The sequence below is a fragment of the Mirounga leonina genome, unplaced genomic scaffold (assembly GCF_011800145.1).
Source record: "Mirounga leonina isolate KUSES-001 unplaced genomic scaffold, KU_Mleo_1.0 Mir_165, whole genome shotgun sequence".
Lineage (NCBI taxonomy): Eukaryota > Metazoa > Chordata > Mammalia > Carnivora > Phocidae > Mirounga > Mirounga leonina.
The window spans coordinates 9,286,699-9,312,300 of NW_023270415.1; the positions used below are offsets into that span (position 1 = coordinate 9,286,699).

General features: G+C 40.0%; 1 pseudogene; it reads left to right on the forward strand.

Annotated features, from left to right (window-relative positions):
* Nucleotides 1-13,653: 13,653 nt before the first annotated feature.
* LOC118014705 lies at nt 13,654-13,826 on the forward strand (annotated as a pseudogene).
* The last annotated feature ends 11,776 nt before the right edge of the window (nt 13,827-25,602 follow it).

Below are 25,602 nucleotides of genomic sequence, written 5' to 3' on the forward strand. Positions count from 1 at the left end.
TTTCTCTTTCCTGGTTGGAACCAGCTCTGGATGCTTAAGGCTAGATTTTTTTTTTTTTTGATTGTAGAAACACCTATGTGTGTGTGTGTGACACCTCTATATAGAAGGAATCTCCTATTTGCCGCTGAATGCATTCCTAACTGATAGAGGCTCCAGGAAGCACCAAGGTGGTGTTTGTTAGTCGCTACCTGGGCCAGCCTGCTAGGGGGAGTGGGAGCCAGAGATGTGGGGGGACAATGGCAGGAATGGAGGTGGGGGAGCTGGTGAATGCCAAGTGTACATAAACCTTGGTAGGTATGTGTTCCTGAGTTTCTGCAAGCAGAATGGGAGCTGGACCAGAGAACTCCACTTTGGATTTCTTCGTGGTGATTTCTTTGTCCTCATCAGCTGGTGTAGCCTGAAGAAACAGGTTGCAAATGTATTGGTGTTCATATTCTTGGATTTCAATATATCAATTTGCTGATTTTTTTTACAAGCATATCCAATGTGCTTCACAGTTCACTGGCTCAAGGTTTCAAAACTTTTCTGTTAAGGTGCACATAATAAATGTTTTAAACTCTGTAGGCCACTCAGTCTCTGTGACACCTACTCAATGCTCCCATCGGTGCATGAAAGTGACCACTGACAATATATAAATAGAGGAGTACAGCTATGTTCCAATAAAATACAAAAAATACAAAAATAGGTGGTGGGCTGAATTTATAAAAATTGGCTGGATTTGACCTGAGAGCTCTAGTTTGCTCACCCTTTGCTCTAGATCTCAGAGCGGCAGAAAAGATCAGGATTTTCTCTTCAGTTCAGTTTACATGTCGCTTTAAATTATTTTTGCACCATTAACTTATCCTGCAACATTCGTTTGTTTCAATAAGATTTTTCTCAGGATTTCCCCTGTAAAAATTGGATGATGTCGAGCAGATTTTCTGGGCCAGTTGCCTTTCTGAGGCTTAAGCGTCCCATGGCATTGTTTCAGAAAGTGTGTTCTTCAGGACATCAGTTCCATCGGATATCCAAATAATAATATAATAATAATAATAATAATAATAATAATTATTATTATTATAAGGCTAGATTTAAATACATTTGGAAAGCACTGAATTTAAAACTTAAACTAATTTCTCTCTCATATGCTACAACATCTACTCAGCCCCCTAAGCTAGAAATCTGCAGATTATTTTGCTATTTATTACTTTCCTGTATCAAATCTTTCTCCAAGTCCTATTAATTTTACTTCCTAAATATTTTTCCATTTTGTCTCTCTCTCTCTCTTTATTCCTATTCCCCCAGATATTTTATTTCAGGTTGTGGCTGCTCTTCATATTCAGTCCCTCCCAGTCCCAAACCCCACCTGCCAAGTCCTGTGTCAGAATGCAAATCCGACCGACAGGATCAATGTCCTGCTTAAAACTCATTAATGACTCCTCACAATGACTGGCTAGGACACTTTCTACCTCCTTTCACTGGGTGTTAGATGTGCTACAAGAAAAATTCTGCATGAAGCCTTAGATAAATCAATTTAAACAGAGTTCTTTACCTCTCAGAGCTCTTACTATAAAACGAATATTTTGACTCTTCAAGAAAGGATACAGGTTGCAGCAGTTCCCAAATCCAACTGAACACGCAGCATCCTTTTTTCCTGAGGACCTTGAGAATGATGAATTTTCCCTTCAAGCCTTTTGAGAAACACTTCCTCACAGATATTGCAAAGAATTCAAAGTAATGGGGGTTCACTCAACTCTATATCCCCAGTCTAAGAATTAGTTGCTCTTTGATGCTGCCCCAAAACTATTTTTTTTCTTGGAGAGACTGTCTCCTCTCCCCTTACGATGCAGGCTCAGCATGTGGGGTAATTTAGGTCGAGGGTCAAAGAGACCGACCTTGGAATTTCAGCTACTCCCTGGATGTATGAGTTATGGTATCTTCCGTTTCTCTGAGTTTCTTTTTCTTCCTCATTAAACTCGAAATCAACCCTACCTCCCTGAACATTTTTTTTTAAAGATTTTATTTTATTTATTTGACAGAGAGAGAGAGAGAGAGACAGCTAGAGAGGGAACACAAGCAGGGGGAGTGGGAGAGGGAGAAGCAGGCTCCCGGCCGAGCAGAGAGCCCGATGCGGGACTCGATCCCAGGACCCTGGGATCATGACCTGAGCCGAAGGCAGACGCTTAATGACTGAGCCACCCAGGTGCCCCCTCCCTGAACATTTTGATTAAATGATACACCATCTATAAGGTAAAAAGCTCAGGGACTGGACTGCTGGTCAATAAACATGGTTGCTACTTGTGCTTGAACTGTCAGGGGGTCAGAGCAGGAATGCAGCAGAATTGACTGGTTCAGCCTCCCATCTGAATAATAACTAGGTCTCCCGGGAACAAGGAAGGATGCTTTTCTTCTTTCTTGTGACACTGACTAACAGAGTATTAGCCATACTCTGCCCCTAGGAACCAAAAAACTGGTTTCACGTGGCCCTTCCTTTGAGTGTGATCCCTGTGATTCGCTTAGCTGTACTCTGTGCTCTCTGCAATGTCACAGATGCCCTCTCGCACAGGCTCTGATGATACATTTAGTTGAGCATCATTTGCCTTTTGTATTAAATAATGTGAACATACCTGGTCCTTGTCTTGTGTCAAAAATGCTTCCCCATGGGGCGCCTGGATGGCTCAGTCGATTAAGCGTCTGCCTTCGGCTCAGGTCATGATCCCAGGGTCCCGGGATCGAGTCCCGCATCGGGCCCCTTGATTGGCAGGGAGTCTGCTTCTCCCTCTGACCCTCCCCCCTCTTATGTGCTCTCTCTCTCTCTCATTCTCTTTCTCAAATAAATAAATTAAAAAAATCTTAAAAAAAATACTTTATAAGGATGTGGTAAGATAGTATATATGTACATATGAAGCATTTAGCCTATACCCCATATATGATAACTCTTCTTTTTATTCCAACTGCCATAGCGACTACAATAAAGAGAAAACACAGTTCTCTCTGTTTCTACAGACACTTACCTTAGAAATTTCTACTTGGAATCTATAGATAAGTAATTTAAGGAAAACAGGGGCACCTGGGTGGCTCAGTTGGCCAAGCGTCTGCCTTCGGCTCAGGCCATGATCCTGGAGTCCCTGGATCGAGTCCCTCATCGGGCTCCCTGCTCAGCGGGGAGCCTGCTTCTCACTCTCTCTCTGCCTGCTGCTCCCCCTGCTTGTGCTCTCTCTCCCTCTCTCACTTTCTGTCTCTCTCAAATAAATAAATAAAGTCTTTAAAAAAATAATAATTTGGGACACCTGGGTGCCTCAGTCGTTAAGCGTCTGCCTTCGGCTCAGGTCATGATCCCGGGGTCCTGGGATCGAGCCCCGCATCAGGCTCCCTGCTCAGCAGGAAGCCTGCTTCTCCCTCTCCCACTCCCTCTGCTTGTGCTCCCCTCTCTCGCTGTGTCTCTCTCTCTGTCAAATAAATAAATAAAATCTTAAAAAAAAATGCTTCACCTCCCCCGAATTTATTCACAGAAGAAGTGGCAGTGTTTTTTGTTTGTTAATGAATAATAACAGCCTGGACGTTGGAGATATGCTAGCCACTAATTTTTATTCTTTAAAATCTTAATTAAAGATATTTAGGAAAAACATTATAAGTTTTAAGGAAAGTATGAACAAAGTGTCATGTATTTTTTAAAGATTTTATTTCTTTATTTGAGAGAGAGAGAGCAGGAGCCGGGGAGAGGGGCAGGGGGAGAGGGAGAAGCAGGCTCCCTACTGAGTCACCCAGGCGCCCAAAGTGTGATATATTTAAAAATGTGTATGGAGGGGCGCCTGGCTGACTCAGTAGGTTAAGAGTCTGCCTTCTGCTCAGGTCATGATCCCGGGGTCCTGGGATGGAGCACCACGTTGGGCTCCCTGCTTAGAGGGGAGTCTGCTTCTTCCTCTGCTCCTGCCCCTTTCCCCCCGCTCCTGCTCTCTCTCTCTCAAATAAAGAAATAACATATCTTAAAAAAAAAGAGCATGAAATATTTATTGAGGAGATACGAATTTTCTTAAATATGAATCTGTTTAAAATAACCTAGAAAAGTACTTGATGAAATATGTGAGGGAAAGAGCAAGAAATTACGTAGGAACAATTAAAAATGAGAAATCTCTGAAGCTTTCACTTCTGTGTTATGCTCCATTTTCTCAGTAGATGGCACCCTTCTCCCTTCAAAGCTTTTATTTACACTAAGGTGTAAAGGGCTGACAATCCATTACAACAATAACTGACTCGTCTTTGGGTCTTTCCTAATTACATTCATACAGCCATATGGCACCAGCAGTTCCTTGCACATAGAAAGGATTGCATAGTTAAGCCGATATTTTAAATACAGTAAAGAAATTTATCCCCACACTTTAATATATTCGCAAAATTCAATTATTCCACTCATCTCCTGGTAATTCACAACTACATTCTCAAATATTGTCTCCTTTGCAATATTCTAACTTCACGCTAGGATGCTACTCCAGGCAGGTGACCCAACCACGATTTTATCAAGAAGAGTAAGCCATTCTTTTTTTCATGCACTCAGTTATTCGGTCAACAACTATTTATTCAGTACCTACTACATGCCAGACACCGCTAAGCTCAAAGGAGGTAAAGATATATGAATTAGGGTCTTTGCCTTTAAAGAGCTCAAAGTTACTTGGAGGAGCTAGAGAGAAACAATTATGTTGTGTGCACAATGATACTTATTACAATGTTAGAGAAATGGACTTGGTGTTATAGATTCCCAGAGAAAGTGGACCAAACCCACTCTGCAGGAGGGAGTGTGGGAGAGCTCCCTGGGATTATTAACATTAGCTCAGCCAAGTCTTAAGGGGCATTAGCTCAGCAAAGACCAGGGCAGAGCTACATTCTAGGTAGGGAGTATTATGGAATGGAGGTGAGGCGTGACATATGTATGTAGTTACTTCTCAGAGCAGCTCAACCTTAAATGCTGCCAGTAGGTCATCACCCTGGCTGCATAGTAGATACACTTGGGGCTTTAAAAATACCAGTTTCGGGGCCCCTGGGCGGCTCAGTCAGTTAAGCGTCTGCCTTCGGCTCAGGTCATGATCCCAGGGCCCTGGGATGGAGTCCCTCATTGGGCTCCCTGCTCAGCGGGGAGCCTGCTTCTCCCTCTGCCCGCCGCTCCCCCTGCTCGTGCTCCCTCTCTCTCTGACAAATAAATAAATAAAATCTTTAAAAAAAATAACAGTTTCTGGTCTTTATTCCCACATAGTCTACTTTAATTCGTCTGGAGATGCCTGGGTACTGCTGCTAAAAAAAAAAAAAAAAAAAAATGTCCTAGATGATTTTAACAAGCCTCGGGCTGGGAAACACAGAGTTTGTTGGGGAGTGAGGAGTGAGTGAGTAACAAGAATTGAGCTTGGGGTGGTAGAGAGAAGTTTTCACATTTTACACTTGGGAAACTTGATAAATATGTAGATCTTGGGCCCCCTTCCAGGAAATACAACAGTTTCCAAATGGATCTGATAAAACCAGTCAGAAAGTCACATTTGAGAACCCCCAGAACACGCCAGGGAAACTTTGAGAGTCACGCTAAGGGGCTTGTCCTGTTGTCCATGTGGTACCCACTGATGAAGTTTTATTTTGTTCTGTTCTGTTAATTGGTTTGTTGCAAGGGACTGAGATGGTTTTGGAATTGCTTTTGAGAGGAGCCAGTCCAGTAGTCCTGTGGGAAGGATGGTATGATCCGGACAGGGAGATAATTAGGAACACTCTTGTAAAACATCAGGTGAGTGGACATGAGCCAGACCGAGGGTGGTGGCAGTTAAGGATAAGGGTGTGGGCAGTGTGGGTGACAGTGGGAAAGCCAGGGATACTTAGGATGCCAAACTGTCATGACAAGGAGATTAGTAGGGGCTAAAGAAAAGGACAGGACTAGATTAAGATCTTCAGGAGACCTAAGTATTAAAAACGATTACATTGCCTCATTGTACGTATTGTCAAAAAAAATTCATAATGAACCATATCATGAGCACAAGAAAATTCAGCAAAGTTCTGCTTTTAGATTTTTCCTATAGTATGGTTTTTTGTTTGGTTTTGTGCAATTTCCTACATTGAATTCTGGCCAATTTTTTTTTCTGGTGTCCCTCAGTTGTTGACACCTTGAACACTTAGTAGATCTGACTATTGGGAGGTTCAGTAAGTGCCACTGGGGAGAGAGGGGGAGGGGAGCGGGAAACAGGGACAGGAAAGGGGCAGGGAGAGGGAGAGAGCTCACACGTATGTCCAAATGGCCAGAGTAGTAGGGCTGTTAATGCCACAGCGTTTGCAGCTCTGTTGCAGAACCCGTCCTTTATTCTGCACCACTGAAAACTCCCAGCCTTCCACAGCACTCAGTAAGTGGGTTGGTTGCTAAAAACTTGCAAGGCAGTGAGGAAGCATTATAGGGAGGGGGAAAGAGCTAAGTGAGGGTGTGGGCAAGTAAAGCCTTGCCTGGATCCACCTTGGGGGAGGGGGCACTCTGGAGCTTAAACTGTAACACTGCATTGTCTCCCCTGTATTCTGAATCAAACACACACAGCCCTCAGGTAGTGAGGAGTCTGGGGACAAGGTCACAGGTTCAAGCTGTTAGTAATGACTTGCAGCAGCTGGGATGGCGTATGGGGGGTAAGGGAGATCTGAGCGGTCACCTACAGCATCTGTGACATTCTCATTACAATTTGAAAGACACAGGAAAGAGAAGTAAAAAGCAACAACAAAAATCACCCTCAGTCACATTACCCATGGAGGCAACACCTAAGATATTTTTGGTACATGTCCATCCATAAGGTCTTCTCCAAATGATTTTAAATTTTATTTTATATCATTTGGATTATACACAATTTGTTATCCTATTTTTTATAGCCTTGTATCAGTTGTTAGGAGCACTTCTCCCTTATCATCGTAAGAGTTTTAGAAACATAATTTTTGATGCAATACATTTAGACATTTCACATCACAGCGAAAAGTTAAATTTTAGAGCAAGTAGCAAGCTCTGATTTCATAGGGTATCTTCAAAATTCAGGGTCTGGCTAGGGCTTGTTATAGGTTGCTAACTATTACTGGTCAGGTGTGAGCAGAGAACATGGATGCTGCATGAATGGCAGGATATGGTGGGTCTGTGCACAGAAAACCTCGTATTCTCAGGTGATGAGTCTGTAATGATTGCAAAGGAACCATATTCACAGATCTATTATACCAGGATCCCCAAAATCAAATGTTTACCTAGGATGGCAGATAACTCAAAGAGATAAGCAGCAGGCCAAGACAAAAGGTACACATGCTCAAGGCGGGGAATATTGCCAAAGCGCATTGCCACACAACACCTTCTGGTTAATTTAGCTAAAATCCAGAATTGGGTGTGTGTGCGTGTAAAATCTGAGGTTTTTTTTTTTTTTTTTTTAAGATTTTATTCATTTATTTTTCAGAGAAAGAGAGCACACAAGCGGGAGCGGCAGGCAGAGGGAGAAGCAGCTTGCCGGGCGGGGCAGGGAGCCCCATGTGGAGCTTGATCCAAGGACCCCGGGATCACAACCTGAGCTGAAGGCAGACACTTAACCGACTGAGCCAACCAGGCATCCCTTTTTTTTTTCTTTTTTTCTTTGTTTTTTTTTTTTTTTTTTTTTTAAGAATCTGAGTTTTAAAGATGGGCCCATTTTCTTCAGACAGAATTTAGGGCAAAATCAGCAGTGAGTGATGGCTTTCCTTTGTAATGTTTGCACTAAGTTTTGTGCTGCTTGGGAGTAGGCAGAGACAGAATGCAGTTCTCATACTCAGAGGCCAGCCTCAGGTGACACATTACATCTGACACATCAAGGAATAAAATTGTACAATAACAACTTCTAGCTGCCTGATCTCTTAATCTCACTCCTCCTTTCTGAATTTCAAATCGTTCTCACTCCAGTTTCTACCCTCCCCCCAGCTTCAAACAAGCCTCTTGGCTTGGCCATGTGACTTGCCTTGGGACCCTTAACAAGAAACACCTCTATTAAAGGCAGTCTCTTTGGCCAATCCCAAACTCTATTGATTTTTTCTTAAAAAAAAAAAAATTGTAGATGTTAAATACAAAAGCCTCAACTTCTAATAAAGGTAATATGGGTATAGAAGAAAGAGCGGGGTTCAGTCTCATTTATACTATAGAAGAAGGAAAAACAATTATAGAAATGAAGAGATTTAGAATTAATATAAGTATTATCAATGATATATGCTTTATGAGCATGGAAAACTTGAATGAAATGGCTGCATTCCTGGAAAGAAATACAAGGACAAAATTGATGCAAGAGGAAATAGGGAACTTGGATCGACCAATAAGAACTAAATATATGGAAGTGACACCCAAGACCCTCCCTCTCAAAACCCTCCAGCCCATGCAGTTTTATGAGTACAGTTCATAGAATTTTCGAGGAAGAGCTAATTCTGGTTTTATGCAAGTTATATTAGAAAATTGAAAAAACACACTTATTTATGACCTTAGTAAAAAGAAACTTTTGGAAAATTAGGAATACAAGGAAACTTTCTTCACTTGATAAATTTTATACACCAAAAGATTTCACATTTATTGAACTGTAAGTATTTAAGTATATGAACTTTATACTTATCAAAGAAGCTTTATATACATTCATTTTAAAAGGAATATAAATTTTTTTTTGCTATAAAGAATTTTTTTATATTTATCTACTTGGACTCAATAGCCTGGTAGTCTTAATTAGATTTTTAGTCTTAATTAGAATGGCTTTCCTTACTCTAAATCTCTATTTGAATTTTCTCATGTTTTTCTTCTAGTACTTTTATGTGTTTAATTAAATTTTCTCATCTTTTTCTTAATGAATTGAATTTTCTCACATTTTTTTCTAGTACATTTAAATCTTTTATTTATTTGCAGTTTATTCTACTATAGTGTAAGATATCCTATTTGTTTTCCTGTTGTTCCAATGCCATTCATTAAGAGGCCCATCTTTCCACCACTCTGCTGGAGAGCCCTTTCTTATTCTGGACCACTTAAAACTCCTAGCCTTCACACCACTTAATAAATGGGTTGGTTGCTCAATATAAAAATAAAACCCAGCTAGATTTTTAAATGAGCTTTTATACACTGGCCCTAAAACTTTTAGGGAGGAATTAAGGTCTAAGTTCGATGAGAATCTGTCAACCTTAAAAAGAATGCATGGACTTTTCTACCAGACATGAGGATAACTACAGACTTACCAATTTTGCTGAGTTCTTTTACTTTCTTCTCTGGTTGCAAGCATCTTATAATTCCATTTTATCTTCTTTAAGCTTTAGGTTTAAATTGTTCTCTTTTTTGGTTTCTTAAGGTGGAAGCTCAGGTTGTTGACTTGAGAACTTTCTTCTTTTTCTAATGGATACACGTAATGATGTAAATTTCCCTTTAAGCACTACTTTTGCTGCATTCCATACATTTCGGTTAGTTGTATTTTCATTTTCAACTAGTTAAAAATATTTTTAAGTTTCTCTTGAGACTTTTTTGACTCATGGCTTATTTAGAAGTATGTTGTTTAATTTTCAAATATTTGGGGACTTGCAGATGTTTTTCTGTTACTAAGTTCTAGTTTAATTCCATTTTGGTCAGAGTATATACTTTATATGTTTTCATTCTTGTAAATTCATTATGATGTGTGTGATGGCCCAGTATGTGGTCTATCTTGGTGGATGTCCTAAGATAGAGATGAGCTTGAGAAGAAAATATATTCTGCTGTTGTTGGATGGTGTATTTTATAAATGCCAATTACATCAATTGATAGTGCTATCCAGATGATCTGTATCCTTACTGATTTTCTATTTGCTTTATCTATGTACTTATTGATGAAAGGCTATTGAAGCCCTAACTATAATAGTGGATTTGTCTATTTCTCTTTTCACTTCTATCAGTTTTTACCTTATGTATTTTGATTCTCTGTTGTTAGATGCGTACATATTTAAGACTGTTACATCTTCAAAGAGAATTGACCCCTTTATCATTAAGTAGTGCTTCTTTTTAACTCTGATAAACCTCCTTGTTCTGAAGTCTGCTTTTTCCGAAATTAATATAGCTATTCCAGGTTTCTTTTGATTAGTGTTAGTATGGTATATCTTTCTCTATCCCTTTACTTTTACCCTGAGTCTTTATAGTTGAAGTGTATTTCTTGTAATATACAGTTGAATCCTGTGTTGTTGTTTTGTTTAATCCACCTTGACAATCTCTGTATTTTCATTGGTGAATTTAACCACTCACATTTAAAGTGATTATTTATGTAGATGAATAAAGCATTTTCTACTTGTTGCATTTGTTTTTCATTTCTTCCATCTTTTTCTGCCTTCTCTAGTTTAACTGAACATTTTATATAATTCTATTTTATCACCTCTTAGTGTGTCAATTATACTTCTTAAAAAATTTTAATGGTTGCTCTAGAGTTCACAATACGTAGTTTTGATTAATCTGAGTCCACTCTTCAATAACACTACACAGTTTTAAGTGTCATGCAACCCCTCAACCCCTGCAATCCAACCCTCTTCCTTTCTCACCTCTTCTTTGATATGCAGACTTGCCTCGGTTTGCCATAGCTTGCATGTCCTGGATTGCAGTTCCTTTGCTATTCCCAAATAAATCCATTTGGCTGGTAAAATAATGGGCTGTTCTACTTTTCAGGTTGACATTACTTGGTGTCAGAGAAATAGGATCCAGCAAGACCTCAACAGCTCCAAGGCAGGTGATCAAACACTTGCCAGTATCCACTGAGGCCATTGAGCTCACTGCTTTGTCCCTGATCCTGGAGTTTGAGGGTATGTTTTTTCCTGCATTCAAGCTCTACTCTGTGTTTTGAGCTCTCTAGGCTGTATTTAGGGATCTGTTCAAAGGCTTTGTCCTTTTTGTTTTCATGAAGGCTTTTGTACTTTCTGGTGAGTACTTGTTTGTTTTCGAGCACCTCTGGTTTTGAGTAATGGGATTCCAATCCTCTAAATACTTTGTGGAGAGTGCCCCCACCTCCACTTCAGGGGTCCCAGTTGGTTTTATGTTTAAAAACTATGGTCCTTTCTCATGCACATTTTTAACCAAGTGGTCTAACTTAACTAGAGATAACTTAAATTTTCAATGGCCATTATGGGGGACTTTCTATCCTTTTTTTCTTTTTTAAGATTTTATTTATTTGAGAGAGAGAGCGTGAGAGGGAAAGCAAAGTGAGAGCATGAGGGAGGAGGAGAGGGAGAAGCAGGCTCCCTGCTGAGCAGGGATCCCTAAGCAGGATTCGATTCCAGGACCCTGGGATCATGACCTGAGTCAATGGCAGATGCTTAACCAGCTAAGCCACCCAGGCACCCTGGGAACTTTCTATCTTGCTAAACTTGTTTTTCTCAAAACTAAATTAGAAAGCTGCTTCTCCAAAATTGAAAGACAAAGAGAACGGGATAGCTATTTTAATTGGTATGCAGAAACCTCCAAAAGATTTCAAAATTTCAGAATAGTTTCATTGAAAGATTCATGGCAAAAGGCCCATGAAAAAGTAAAGAGATAAAAGGTATCTCACACTAAAGATTATAAGACTGACTTATAAGACTGATGTAATTCCCCTTTACTTTCTTGATTTGAGTACTCAGTCTAGTACTGAATATTGTCTAGAATTGCCTTTCCATTTTGAAGAGACTAACTATTAAATGGTTACCTTTTGAAATAAGACCACCTAATGCAATGGGTGATCCTCTTCAGGTATTTTTCAATCCTTGGTCAAAGGCCAAACTAAGAGCCATAGTTAAAGAAGTTCTTAAACCAGGGAAGATCCTTGAAAGTTTTTGTAAACCAATTACCTACTGAACCTAGTCCTGGGAGGAAAATAAAATTTCATGTTTTTCCTTCCTTTCCAAATCCAGAACAATTCATTATTGATACTCTCTCTCCCGGATAACTATGGCCTTCTTGCTTGCCTCATTTTACAAACTTGGTTTGGCTTTCTGCCTGCCTGGGACATGCAGGTTGTCAGTCCTTTTGGCAACCTTTGGGAGTGACTCTTGATCTTGTGAAGATAGTATCTTTTATAACCTTCTTGAGGATATTTCTTGGGTCCATAGGATTGTTTAATGCTGCCAGAAATATGTACTGTTTGCCCCAGGTACAGCCTGGCAAGACATTTGGATGGATTTAATAACTTTGTGATCAGAAATTTGGTCAGATTGGAAGCTGGTATATGGAGCCTGATAGAATTTTGTTTTTAGGTCTTCTTCTCTAAGCTAAATGTACTCAGAGGGAAAGAAAAGCATACTAACAGGCGAATGGTGGATGGGTGTGTCAGTCCTTTGACATCATTTAGATGGCAACTGAATTCTTCCATGAATTAAAAACAGTTGTACAAATTTAGTCTTTGCAAGACCAGAGTTGTGGCTCCAGAAACAATATGAAGTCCATCAATCCTATTTACCAATCCCTAAACCTCTACCATTCATCCCAAAAGGCTTGTACATATTGTTCTGAGGGAACCAAAATCTTGTATTTTTTTTCCTCATGTGCCTTTGAGGTGTCAAGATTCTACCCAGGGTCTTCTCCAGAACTCTTATCTGGACCACCTCTTTGATATGCAAACTTCAAGGAGTCAATTTTTGTCAGAAGGAGAAGGAAAGGAGGAAAGGTTATTTGAATAGAGCCAATTTCTTTTATAACTATTGAGCTTTGTATTATTATAACTAATTTGTGGCAGTAATTTTAACATGGGAACTTTAAGGTCTCTGTTTGCAGCTGTCTGTATGTTCATGTGTGTCTCTATATATGGGGATGTGTAGATGTGTGGTATTTTTTACCTCTTGATGGTATTGCTAAAATTAATTCTTAAAAGAGATCTATGTACTTGGCATAAAGAACACTAAGCACTTAAATAAATTAAATTCTTAGAAATATAATAGAAAGTTAATCCAAATGAACTTCAGGTTCACGTGATTTAGGAAAAAAAATTCAGTATTAAAGCTACCTTAAGTTTGTTGGTTTAATGAAAACAGCCATGTTTTTAGAGTTTTCAGTAGTAAATATAATACTTTTATATTATCTCAGGCTTACTAAAGATTAAATGAGTTCATGTTATCTCAGAAATCTGTCAGCAAGTGAGATAATTTAATTTGATCGTTAGCTGTTTAATCTCATGAAATTTTCATGACTAATCTAAACACAATTAAGAACACTTATTATTAAATAGATGCAAGATAAAAGTTTATGAATGAACTTTTCAGCAATACTTATGTCTATTTAAATAGTTTATCCAAATCTTCTTGGTAACTTAAAACCCTAGATTTTTGCTAAGTTAAATTAGATGATGGATAGTCATTAAATATCTAGATCATTTCCAAATAAAATAAAATACTGAAACATTAATTATGAACAGTGTTTTATCTACTTTTAACTTCTTATGACAGAAAAACTAAAAGATATTTGGATGTGTTAGTGCTGCATTATAAAATTGAAAAAGGCCTATACTTTAAGAAATTATAAAATATGTTAATAAATTTGCCAATCTAAAGAAGGCTGATGTAACAGGAAGTTTACCATTGCTTACTTCTTAGTTTTCACTGGAAATTAAGGTTTCAAAGGGTTAAGAATTCTAATAAATCATGCGTACTTGGTGACCTTTCCAAGTCATTGGCAGTGCAGGTTGGGGGAGCCTGAGTTGGAGGTTCTGGGTTGAGATGCTTCAAAGCCTTGTTAAAAAAGTTGGGATCCCCATGAAGCCCTACTATACTCAAATTTACCAGATTTGGGTAGGAATGGGGTTGATGGGCATCATAATTTATAAAATCAGAAGTGCTGATAAAAGAAGTGAAGCTTTGAAAGTCTTGCACCTGCTCATGGTCATCATTAACCAGCTTTACTTGAAGTACACATCAGATGGACCATGAGTCTGGCTGTAAGTCTCAGCAAGCTCTGTTGATGGCAACACGGAGCATCGCTATACACTTGTAGACATGTTGTTTCCTTTCTGGCATGAATAAATGCACCTGTGAGGTGCAAAAAAATTCTAATAAGTGTAATTAAGGCTACTGGAAATAATAGGGGCAGCATCTTATGCAAGGAATGCAGGATGTGTGTTTTCAGTAAGAGAAGGTATGAAGAATAGAGATGCATTCTTGTTGAGGGAAAAGAAAGTAATTTTGTCCTAAAGTGAGACTGTTTAGAGAGGAAGAACAGGACAAAATCTGAATGTAAAAAAACAAAACAAAACAAAACAAAACAAAATGAGAAAACTTGTAGAAGGTTTGTGGAGAGGAATCTTGGGAAAGAAATTTCGTGTGTGGTCAAGCTAAATGAACTTCAAGGTTTAAGAAAAAAACAACCTTTGGTGTTGAGAGTGTACTTATGTAAAACCAAACCTTAATTTTCTTTCATCTACTGAAAGGACAAGTTTTCTTGAATTGTTGGCCACCTTTTAAAAAAAATTTATTTATTTGAGAGAGAAAGAGAGAGAGAACGAGTGGGGAGAGGGGCAGAGGGAGAGAGAGAAGCAGACTCCCACTGAGCAGGGAGCCCAATGTGGGACTCAATTCCAGGACCCTGGGATCATGACCTGAGCTGAAAGGCAGATGCTTAACCAACTGAACCACCCAGGTGCCCCTGTTGGTCACATTTGAATAAGAAATTGTAAACAGGGTTTTTCTTACCTTTTAAGTGATCTTTTTATCAAAATAGTTTTCTGTATTTGTTGTCCGAATCAGGTCTTCAATTGCCTTAAATCTAGTAGAACTCACAATATTGAAAGAGCTAAGTTTTGCTCAGAACTATGTAATCTTCTGTATTTGCCCATGAAGTCTTTAGTTGTCCCTATGGTTAAATGGATAACTAAGTATTGTTTCACAGTGATCTATGATGCTATTTGACCGTGTTTTGAAACTTTCTAATATTTTTAACGAACTGCCCCCAAATCAAATTCTAAATACAGTCTTTTCTAGTCACACTGACGTTTGGATTTTCCAGAGAGTCCCTGGAGCATCTCAAAAGATTTGTTCTCTCTTCTTATAAAAAGGGAGATGTTAAACTAATTAGGCTAATGTGCTATGTTAAATTATATGGGAAGCACTGTCGAATAGGAAGTAATACCAAGCCTTCCTTATGTTTTATTTGTGTAGGTATATGTTATAAGCATTCCAGAAATTGTGTGAAATTCTTGGAAATTCTTGGAAGTCCTAGTATAATGTTATCAGTCATAATTCTAATTCTTATCTTCAAATGTTGGATGTTACAGAAATAAGCAAATTTTCTTGTCAATTCCATTATATTGAACTCTCATCAGATGTTTAAAAATACATCTTTAAGTCTTTTCACAGGTAGTTATTGCTTTACTCTAAAGCTTTTATATGTGTTCCTGCAAAAGTATCTGATCTTCAAAGAGATTCACGGAGAGGACTTTTTTGACAAATACAGGTTTCTGATAACTTTAAGATCATAAAACTGGACTGGGTAAGAATTTCCAGAACTAGTGGACAAACTAGATTCAAGCAGAACATGTACTAATTATAGGGGACTAAATGAACTAAGGAGGGGGATTATAGTTACTATGACTCTGAAATATTGTTGCTTCCTTGATGCTTTGGTTTTTTCAGATTGAGGAATCCTTTTTCTTAAGTTATCTATGACTTACAGCAATTTGATAAAGTATATCTTTGTAAAGCAAGATGAGAACATTTATTTTTTTCTCCCTACCTGGTCCTTCCAGAATTTGGAAACTCTTGAGTATTCTTTTCATGACATTATAGTTATTTGCATAAGTTCAATAAAAATCTGTTCTCCTTTAACAAGACACAATCGGAGACACTGGCTATATGCCAAGGCTTTGACTGGAATGGTGTTGCAGGTAAATCTGCTGGCCAGCCCTTGGTGTGACTTCCTGGCCTCAGAGCCTAGGATAGTTCAGTCTGAGACTCCTTATGAAAAGTTCCAGCAAAGCAGTCTTAAAAAGAACTTACGTGGTTAGTCATTATTTTCGCTACATGTATGTGAATAACCAGGACAAATTTAATGCAAACAAATGAGTTTTACTGTGATTATCTTGGGTAAAATATGGGGATACATATAAGGAGAAAAATTGTGCTTGCACCTTTGTCTATATTAGATTCTAGTCCTATTAATTGTCTTTGAGGTTTTGTTATACACCTGTAAACTGGACTGGATCCTGAATTCTTCTAGTTTCCTCAACTATCTGGCTATGACTCTCCAAACTAACGTTTCCAGGTTTGTCCCACTTTTCTGATTTGGAATCACTAAGAACAAAGACTGCTCCTAAATCTTGGAGGGCACTATACCAGGTCTTTTTCATTACTGAGATGGCAGCCAAAGTTCAGGGACTTGAGCCTTGACTACACATCTCATACCCAAAGAAGGCCTGTTAGATGGATAACAAGCATGTTATCTACTTTTTCCATCAGAGCCCTTAATAAAGGAAATATAGTTATTTTAAATTCTCTGCCTGATAATTTGAACATCTCTGTGATATCTGAGTGTGGGTCTAATGGTACTTTATCTCCTCAGACTGTGTTTTCTCTTGATTTTTGGTTCGCTCTGTAAGTTTTTGTTGAACGCTGGGCATATTTTATTGGGTCATAGAAACTGGGGTAAATAGGCTTTTGGTGTGAGGGTTGATGTTAATCTGGTTAGGAGCTGGGCTGTGTTCAATGTTCTCTGTGGCCATAAGTGCCAAAGACTTCAAATCCCTCTGGGGTCCTTGTTTCTGTCTCCCTTGTAATCTTTGGGTTTCCCTAAGTATTTCTTTTCAGAGAGAGCGCCTGTGTCTTGCAGGACTGTAATCTACTGTTATGCTGAGTCTCTGTTGGTGTGTAGTACGGAGTGGGGAGAAGGACAGCATTCTATAAGCTTCTGATTAGACCTTAGCCTTCTAGTGGACTTGTTTCTCAATGCTGTAACCTTCATAAGTGTTCGTCCAGAGGTAATAATTCCACTTCTCACAGTGAAATACTAAAATACTTTTCACATACAGGTTAGAAAGTTCAATATAAAAGTAAGATAAAGAGATTTCAAGTAGTACCCCACACATTGCCACAAACTGGAGGTTCAAGGTCAGAATTTAGTTAGGGGACATAGTAGAGACAGGTGTTTATTGAGTGTATAACAAACCCTACATTAGGCATTTTATAATTGCCACCTCAATCCCTACAACAGTCATATGAGGAATTACAGCCATTGGCAGAATTGGAAAAGGGTTTCAGAAAGTTCAAATCACTTGACCTAAGCTGCTAAACTGATTTGAATCCCCAGCTGTGACTTGGGAGAGCCTGTGACGAAGATGACGAATGCCATTTTCCCACTCTTACGGTTATTAGATGGAGTCATGCTGCTGTAGGAAAAACTAGTCCCCAGTCTCACTTGCATCTGACCCATAATGTTTGAAGAGAGTGTTGTGTGGCTGGTTCTAGAAATATTCTTAAAAGGCAAATTGGTGCCTTTGTTTCTTTTGTCTTTGTCCCTTTCTACTTCTGCTGCCTGAGAAGTGGCCATGATGGTGGCCATCTTGCTGATAATAATGGACGGAGCCCAGGAGGAGGAGCAATGGATGTGGTTAGAAGTCCCGGGGCTGGGGGGTGATCTACACATTGAGGATTCCAAGGACAGAAACTTGAAGAACATTAATAATTTGAGGAGTGGGCAGAGGAAGAGGCCAGTAAGCAGACGATAACAAGAACAGGGACAGAGAAGTTAGTAATATCAGTCCTAAGAAATAAAATAAGATGCAGAGTGAAATCCCCAGGGATCTTTTCAGAGAAATCGCTGTGACCTGTTGGAGGTGGAAGCTGGGTAGCTTAGGAACCAATATGAGGAGAAGAGATGGATAAATTCCTTTAGGCTGTATTTTAGATGATGTTACTGATGAAGAGAGATTTACTGCCACAGTGGGATGGAGGTTTTTGTAAAGTTAGTTTATTTTTGCTAGTTTTCAGTTTTGCACAGTGTTTAGTGTACTTATAGGATGCAGGGAACACCTCGGAGGTGGAGAGGTTGAGGTGTGGGAGAGGGTGCCTCTAAGAAAGCCCTGGAAGGCCCTGGGAGGAGGGCACAGGCCACAGGGTCAGCCAGAGCAGGGAGGTGAAGGCAGAAAGAAAAGCCTCTGAAGATAATTGGTTTGGGTTGCTGAGGGAATTTGTCCTTATCAGCTTCAATTTTCTTCGTGAGGTAAGAGAGGTTACCCTTGGGAAAGAGGGGATGATGGGATGGGTTGTGGTGAACTTGAGAAGAAGGAAGCACAGCAAGGCCACTAGGGGGAAGAGAAGGAGCCAAGGGGTACGGGTCTGCCTGGCTTCGAGTGGAGGCCCTGTGGGCTATCAAGGCTAGCCTCTGGAAACAACAAGGATGAAGACAATATGAGGCCAACCAGTGAAGCTCAAGCCTCAAAGCTGGAACCGAGGACACTAAGCTGAGGGGTCTTACCTCTACCATCACTGCTTTAGTTAGTGCTGGCCCATAGGAAGGGGGCCCAGGTGTGAGTGCACTCACAGTTACCATCCTACAAGCAGCCTCCCTAAGGGCTGATGACCAATGACAAGTGTGCTTGTTACTGGCTTGGGCTCCAGGTTGATAGCAAACTTATGAGAAAAAAAAAAAAAAGAAAAGAAAAGAAAAAGAAAAAGGAATCCAGGCCATGAATGGGAATCTCAGTGGCTCAGCCGTGGCCTGCAAACTGACAGCAAAGGGAATTTGTTCAGCAGCTTGGGAGGGAAGTGAGCTGGGGATGTTTGAATAAAACCCAAACAGGCCACTATCCCAGAAATGAAGGTGCCAACACTGCCATATGAGCTCTTCACAGAACAGTTCTGCATGGGACATCTTACCTCACATCAGCTCTTGTTTGCTGGCCCAAATTCTTGGTCGTGTTTCTCTCAAGTGCTGACTTTTGGAGGTTGGAATTAGGGTTTTTTGTTTTTTGGGTTTTTTTTTTGTTTTTTTTCTCCTAGCATCTAACTCACTCTACCTCTAACATTCTACATGATTTCATTTGACAAATAGTGACCACCTCAGCATGTTGGTAAACACGGTAAAAACCGTGTATGGCCTGGATTTCCTTTTCTACCTTGGGACTGTTTATATCTCCCCAAATTCATATAATGAAGCCCTAAACCCGCAGTGTGGTGGTGTTTGGAGATGGGGCTTCAGGGAGGTAATTAGGGAGAGATCCAATCATGCGAGTGGGGCCCTCATGACGGGATTAGCAGCCTTACAGGAAGAGGAAGAGGGAGATCTTCCTTTCCATGCCCCACAGTCAGAGGAAGGGCCCGTGTGAGGACACGGGGAGAAGAGGTTGTCTGCAAGCCAGGGAGAGAGTTCTCACAGAAACCAAATTAGCTGGCACCTTGATTTTGGACTTCCCAGCCTCCAAAACTGTGAGGCAATAAATTTTTGTTGTCTCAGCTCCCCAGCCTGCGGTATTTTGTTGTGGCATAATACTGCATCACAATGTAAAAACCAAAGGAACAGAACAAGGGCGTGGTCACACATTTGTATCCAGCCAAACTCCTTCTAATGACAAGAATTCTTCTCGGTGACTTCTCGGTGACTCCTGAATGCCAGATTATGTCATCCTGGACGGCAGAGGAATAGCTCTTGTCCTTGAGCCTTCGATGTCTCAAGGCTTGCTTAGGTGTCGGGCTCTTGATCATGGCTTCAATAGGATGAAATTTCAAATGGAAACTGGTATGAAACAGATGCGGAGAGCACTTGCTCCCCTCCTATGAAGTCACCTTGTTGTAGATTACCCTCTAGAACCCTGTAATTTACATGTGGTCTCTTCTCATAGGAGCTCTTCAAGTACATCCAAATTTGTGTAGACAATTTCATGGGTACTATAAAACCACAATTGAATTTCAGGCCTTTGTAGCTGTCCAGCCAAGATGCCCTCCAATTAGAAAAAATTGCTGTTAATGTTGTTACGATGTGGTGGCTGGCCACTGTGCCCCAGACATTTGTTCTCTGAAATCCCTCAAGTCTCTTCTTTATTCTTCAGCTAAATAGAATCTACGCTTTTGGAATTGTAATAGAGGAGCAATATTGTGCCTCTCTCTTAATTAACCTTGTTAACCAAGGATTTGGAACATTAGCTGGTTAGGCTAAGAGGGCCTTTTGAGCTGCTCCGTACACGCCTGCAGTTGAGTAGGATGTCACTCTTGTGAAATAAAGTGCCTTTTATTCTTTGGCATACACCGAATACCTTTATTATTCTTTGAGTAATGGTGTGATATTCTTGTTTAGCGAAATAATGTGTGTAAAGGGCATAGCTTCGTGCCAGGCACAATAAAACCTCAGCTATTGCTTTTATCATTTAAAACAAGTTTTTTGGTTTTTTTTTTTCCTCTCCCTCTTTTTGGAGGCTTTCTGAATGGAAAGGAAATATAGGGGAAGAGTTGTCAGAATCATTCAGGCAGCTCAAGATAAATCAGTGGATTCCAGATTCCACATTCCCTGAGACCATTGTCTTTCTAAGAGCATCTTACCCCCAAGATATTCACGACTTGTTTCTTTTGACTCTCACAGAGTCTTCTGAGGTACTTCTCATCCTTTCCTGCTCCCCACACAAAAGAAGGTAAGAGACAAAGGCTGCGGTTTTCTTGCAAGGCAGATGTCCCTCCCAGCCTGGAAAGGAGTTTTGGGATATGGTAATTAACAAATTTTTCTTAATCTTCCTTTTATAGTTAATTTCCAAATCATGAAAGCAGTTGGCCAGTTCATTAAACTGTAAGAATACAAGAGATCTGAAATGAAGGCAGCACAGATGAATGCCAATGCATAAAACTGTCCATTCTGTGGAAAAACACAACACGAATCCCAACCTGAAATACTGAATTAAACATTTGAAATTAACCATATGAATATGTTTTCCGGCCTAATAGGCAGCAGTTCATCTAACTCAGTGGAATGTCACTTTCCGAGTTAAGAAGCAACCATTCTTGGATCTCTTCTAGGGGGAAAAAAAATGTTCCTTTAGAGAATTTGGTCTAAAATCACTGCCTATTAAGTTCATTCAGGGAATGTGCACGACACAGTGGCCCCCGATGTACCCTGAGCAGGACTGCCATTTAGTCTGTGATTACCCAGGGCATGTAGAATGAGGCAGGCTTTGGAAAGAAGGACATGGGACGCTGGTGTGTCCTACATGAGGTGGCCCAGTTTCAAAAAGGCCAAGGCTGAAAACAAGGCAATAGGGAACCCCGAGCTCTGTGTCCTCTGTATAGAGGGCATTGGAGCAAAATACTCATCCATGCTCTTCACCTCTCACTGTGACCTGCTGTAGGTTCAAGCAAAGCCACCTGTTCCATCTGGGCCACGTCCCCAGTGACAAAAGTGAAGACCAGTTCATGAACGACAGGATTCTTTTACTTTTTCTTTTTTTTAAAATTTTTTTATTGTTATGTTAATCACCATACATTACATCATTAGTTTTTGATGTAGTGTTCCATGATTCATTGTTTGTGCACAACACCCAGTGCTCCATGCAGAACGTGCCCTCTTTAATACCCATCACCAGGCTAACCCATCCTTCCACCCCCCTCCCCTCTAGAACCCTCAGTTTGTTTTTCAGAGCCCATCATCTCTCATGGTTCTTCTCCCCCTCCGATTTCCCCCCCTTCATTCTTCCCTGCCTGCTATCTTCTTCTTCTTCTTTTTTTTTTTTCCTTAACATATATTGCATTATTTGTTTCAGAGGTACAGATCTGTGATTCAACAGTCTTGCACAATTCACAGTGCTCATGATAGCACATACCCTCCCCAGTGTCTATCACCCAGCCACCCCATCCCTCCCACCCCACCCCCACTCCAGCAACCCTCAGTTTGTTTCCTAAGATTAAGAATTCCTCATATCAGTGAGGTCATATGATACATGTCTTTCTCTGATTGACTTATTTCGTTCAGCATAACACCATCCAGTTCCATCCATGTTGTTGCAAATGGCAAGATCTCATTCCTTTTGATGGCTGCATAATATTCCATTGTATATATATACCACTTCTTCTTTATCCATTCATCTGTCGATGGACATCTTGGCTCTTTCCACAGTTTGGCTATTGTGGACATTGCTGCTATAAAATCGGGGTGCACATAACCCTTCGGATCCCTACATTTGTGTTTTTGGGGTAAATACCCAGTAGTGCAATTGCTGGATTGTATGGTAGCTCTATTTTCAACTTTTTGAGGAACCTCCATACTGTTTTCCAGAGTGGTTGCACCAGCTTGCATTCCCACCAACAGTGTAGGAGGGTTCCCCTTTCTCCTCATTCCCGCCAACATCTGTCATTTCCTGACTTGTTACTTTTAGCCATTCTGACTGGTGTGAGGTGGTCTCTCATTGAGGTTTTGATTTGGATTTCCCTGATGCCGAGCGATGTTGAGCACTTTTTCATGTGTCTGTTGGCCATTTGGATGTCTTCTTTGGAAAAAGGTCTGTTCATGTCTTCTGCCCATTTCTTTTTTTTTTTTTTAATATTTTATTTATTTGACAGAGAGAGACACAGCGAGAGAGGGAACACAAGCAGGGGGAGAGGGAGAGGGAGAAGCAGGCTTCCTGCAGAACAGGGAGACCAATGCGGGGCTCGATCGCAGGACGCTGGGATCATGACCTGAGCCGAAGGCAGACACCTAACAACTGAGCCACCCAGGCGCCCCTCTTCTGCTCATTTCTTGATTGGATCATTTGTCCTTTGGGTGTTGAGTTTGATAACTTCTTTATAAATTTTGGATACTAGCCCTTTATCTGATATGTCATTTGCAAACATCTTCTCCCATTCTGTTGGTTGTCTTTTGGTTTTGTGGACTGTTTCCTTTGCTGTGCAAAAGCTTTTTAGCTTGATGAAGTCCCAATAGTTCATTTTTGCCCTTGCTTCCCTTGCCTTTGGCGAGGTTTCTAGGAAGAAGTTGCTTCGGCTGAGGTCGAAGAGGTTGCTGCCTGTGTTCTCCTTTAGGATTTTGATGGACCCCTGTCTCACATTGAGGTCTTTCAACCATTTGGAGTCTATTTTTGTGTGTGGTCTAAGGAAATGGTCCAGTTTCATTCTTCTGCATGTGGCTGTCCAATTTTCCCAACACCATTTGTTGAACAGACTGTCTTTTTTCCATTGGACATTCTTTCCTGCTTTGTCCAAGATTAGTTGACCATAGAGTTGAGGGTCCATTTCTGGGCTCTCTATTCTGTTCCATTGATCTATGTGTCTGTTTTTGTGCTAGTACCAGACTTTCTTGATGAGGACTGCTTTGTAATAGAGCTGGAAGTCCAGAATTGTGATGCTGCCAGCTTGCTTTTCTTTTTCAACATTCCTCTGGCTATTCAGAGTCTTTCTGGTTCCATACAAATTTTAGGATTATTTGTTCCATTTCTTTGGAAAAAGTGGATGGTCTTTTGATGGGGATTGCATTGAATGTGTAGATTGCTCTAGGTAGCATTGACATCTTCACAATATTTGTTCTTCCAATCCATGAGCATGGAACGTTTTTCCATTTCTTTGTGTCTTCCTCAATTTCTTTCATGAGTATTTTATAGTTTTCTGAGTACTGATCCTTTGCCTCTTTGGTTAGATTTATGCCTAGGTATCTTATGGTTTTGGGTGCAATTGTAAATGGGATCGACTCCTTCATTTCTCTTTCTTCTGTCTTGTTGTTGGTGAATAGGAATGCCACTGATTTCTGTGCATTGATTTTATATCCTGCCACTTTACTGAATTCCTGTATGAGTTCTAGCAGTTTTGGGGTGGAGTCTTTGGGTTTTTCCACATAAAGTATCATATCATCTGCAAAGAGTGAGAGTTTGACTTCTTCTTTGCTGATTTGGATGCTTTTTATTTCTTTTTGTTGTCTGATTGCTGTGGCTAGGACTTCTAATACTGTGTTGAATAGCAGTGGTGATAGTGGACATCCCTGCCGCGTTCCTGACCTTAGGGGGAAAGCTCTCAGTTTTTCCCCATTGAGAATGATATTCGCTGTAGGTTTTTCATAGATGGCTTTTATGATATTGAGGTATGTACCCTCTATGCCTATACTCTGAAGAGTTTTGATCAAGAAAGGATGCTGTACTTTGTCAAATGCTTTTTCTGCATCGATTGAGAGGATCATATGATTCTTGTTCTTTCTTTTTTTAAAATGTATTGTATCACATTGATTGATTTGTGGATGTTGAACCGACCTTGCAGCCCAGGGATAAATCCCACTTGGTCGTGGTGAATAATCCTTTTAATGTACTGTTGGATCCTATTGGCTAGTATTTTCGTGAGAATTTTTGCATCCATGTTCATCAGGGATATTGGTCTGTAATTCTCCTTTTTGATGGGGTCTTTGGGTGAGGATCAAGGTAATGGTGGTCTCCTAAAATGAGTTTGGAAGTTTTCCTTCATTTCTAATTTCTGGAACAGTTTCAGAAGAATAGGTATTAATTCTTCCTTAAATGTTTTAGAATTCCCCTGGGAAGCCATCTGGCCCTGGGCTTTTGTTTGTTGGGAGATTTTTGATGACTGCTTCAATTTCCTTAGTGGTTATAGGTCTGTTCAGGTTTTCTATTCCTTCCTGGTTCAGTTTTGGTAGTTGATACATCTCCAGGAATGCATCCATTTCTTCCAGGCTATCGAATTTGCTGGCATAGAGTTGCTCATAATATGTTATAATTGTTTGTATTTCTTTGGTGTTGGTTGTGATCGCTCCTCTTTCATTCATGATTTTGTTGATTTGGGTCATTTCTCTTTTCTTTTTGATAAGTCTGGCCAGGGGTTTATCAATCTTGTTAACTCTTTCAAAGAACGAGCTCCTAGTTTCGTTTATCTGTTCTACTGTTCTTTTGTTTTCTTTTCTGCTCTGATCTTTATTATTTCTCTTCTCCTGCTGGGTTTAGGCTTTATTTGCTGTTCTTTCTCCAGCTCCTTTAGGTGTAGGGTTAGGTTGTGTACTTGAGACCTTTCTTGTTTCTTGAGAAAGGCTTGTATTGCTATATACTTTCCTCTTAGGACTGCCTTTGCTGCATCCCAAAGATTTTGAGTAGTTGTGTTTTCATTTTCATTGGTTTCCATGAATTTTTTTAATTCTTCTTTAATTTCCTGGTTGACCCATTCATTCTTCAGTAGGATGCTCTTTAGCCTCCATGTATTTGAGTTCTTCCCAACTTTCCTCTTGTGATTGAGTTCTAGTTTCAAAGCATCATGGTCTGAAAATAGGCAGGGAATGATCCCAATCTTTTGGTACCAATTGAGACCCGATTTGTGACCTAGGATGTGATCTATTCTGGAAAATGTTCCATGGGCACTAGAGAAGAATGTGTATTCCATTGCTTTGGGATGGAATGTTCTGAATATGTCTGTGAAGTCCATTTGGTCCAGTGTGTCATTTAAAGTCTTAATTTCCTTGTTGATCTTTTGCTTAGATGATCTGTCCATTTCAGTGAGGGGGGTGTTAAAGTCCCCCACTATTATTGTATTGTTGTCAATGTGTTTCTTTGCTTTTGTTATTAATTGCCTTATCTAATTGGCTTTTCCCATGTTAGGGGCATAGATATTTACAATTGTTAGATCTTCTTGTTGGATAGACCCTTTAAGTAGGATATAATGTCCTTCCTCATCTCTTATTACAGTCTTTGGTTTAAAATCTAATTTGTCTGATACAAGGATTGC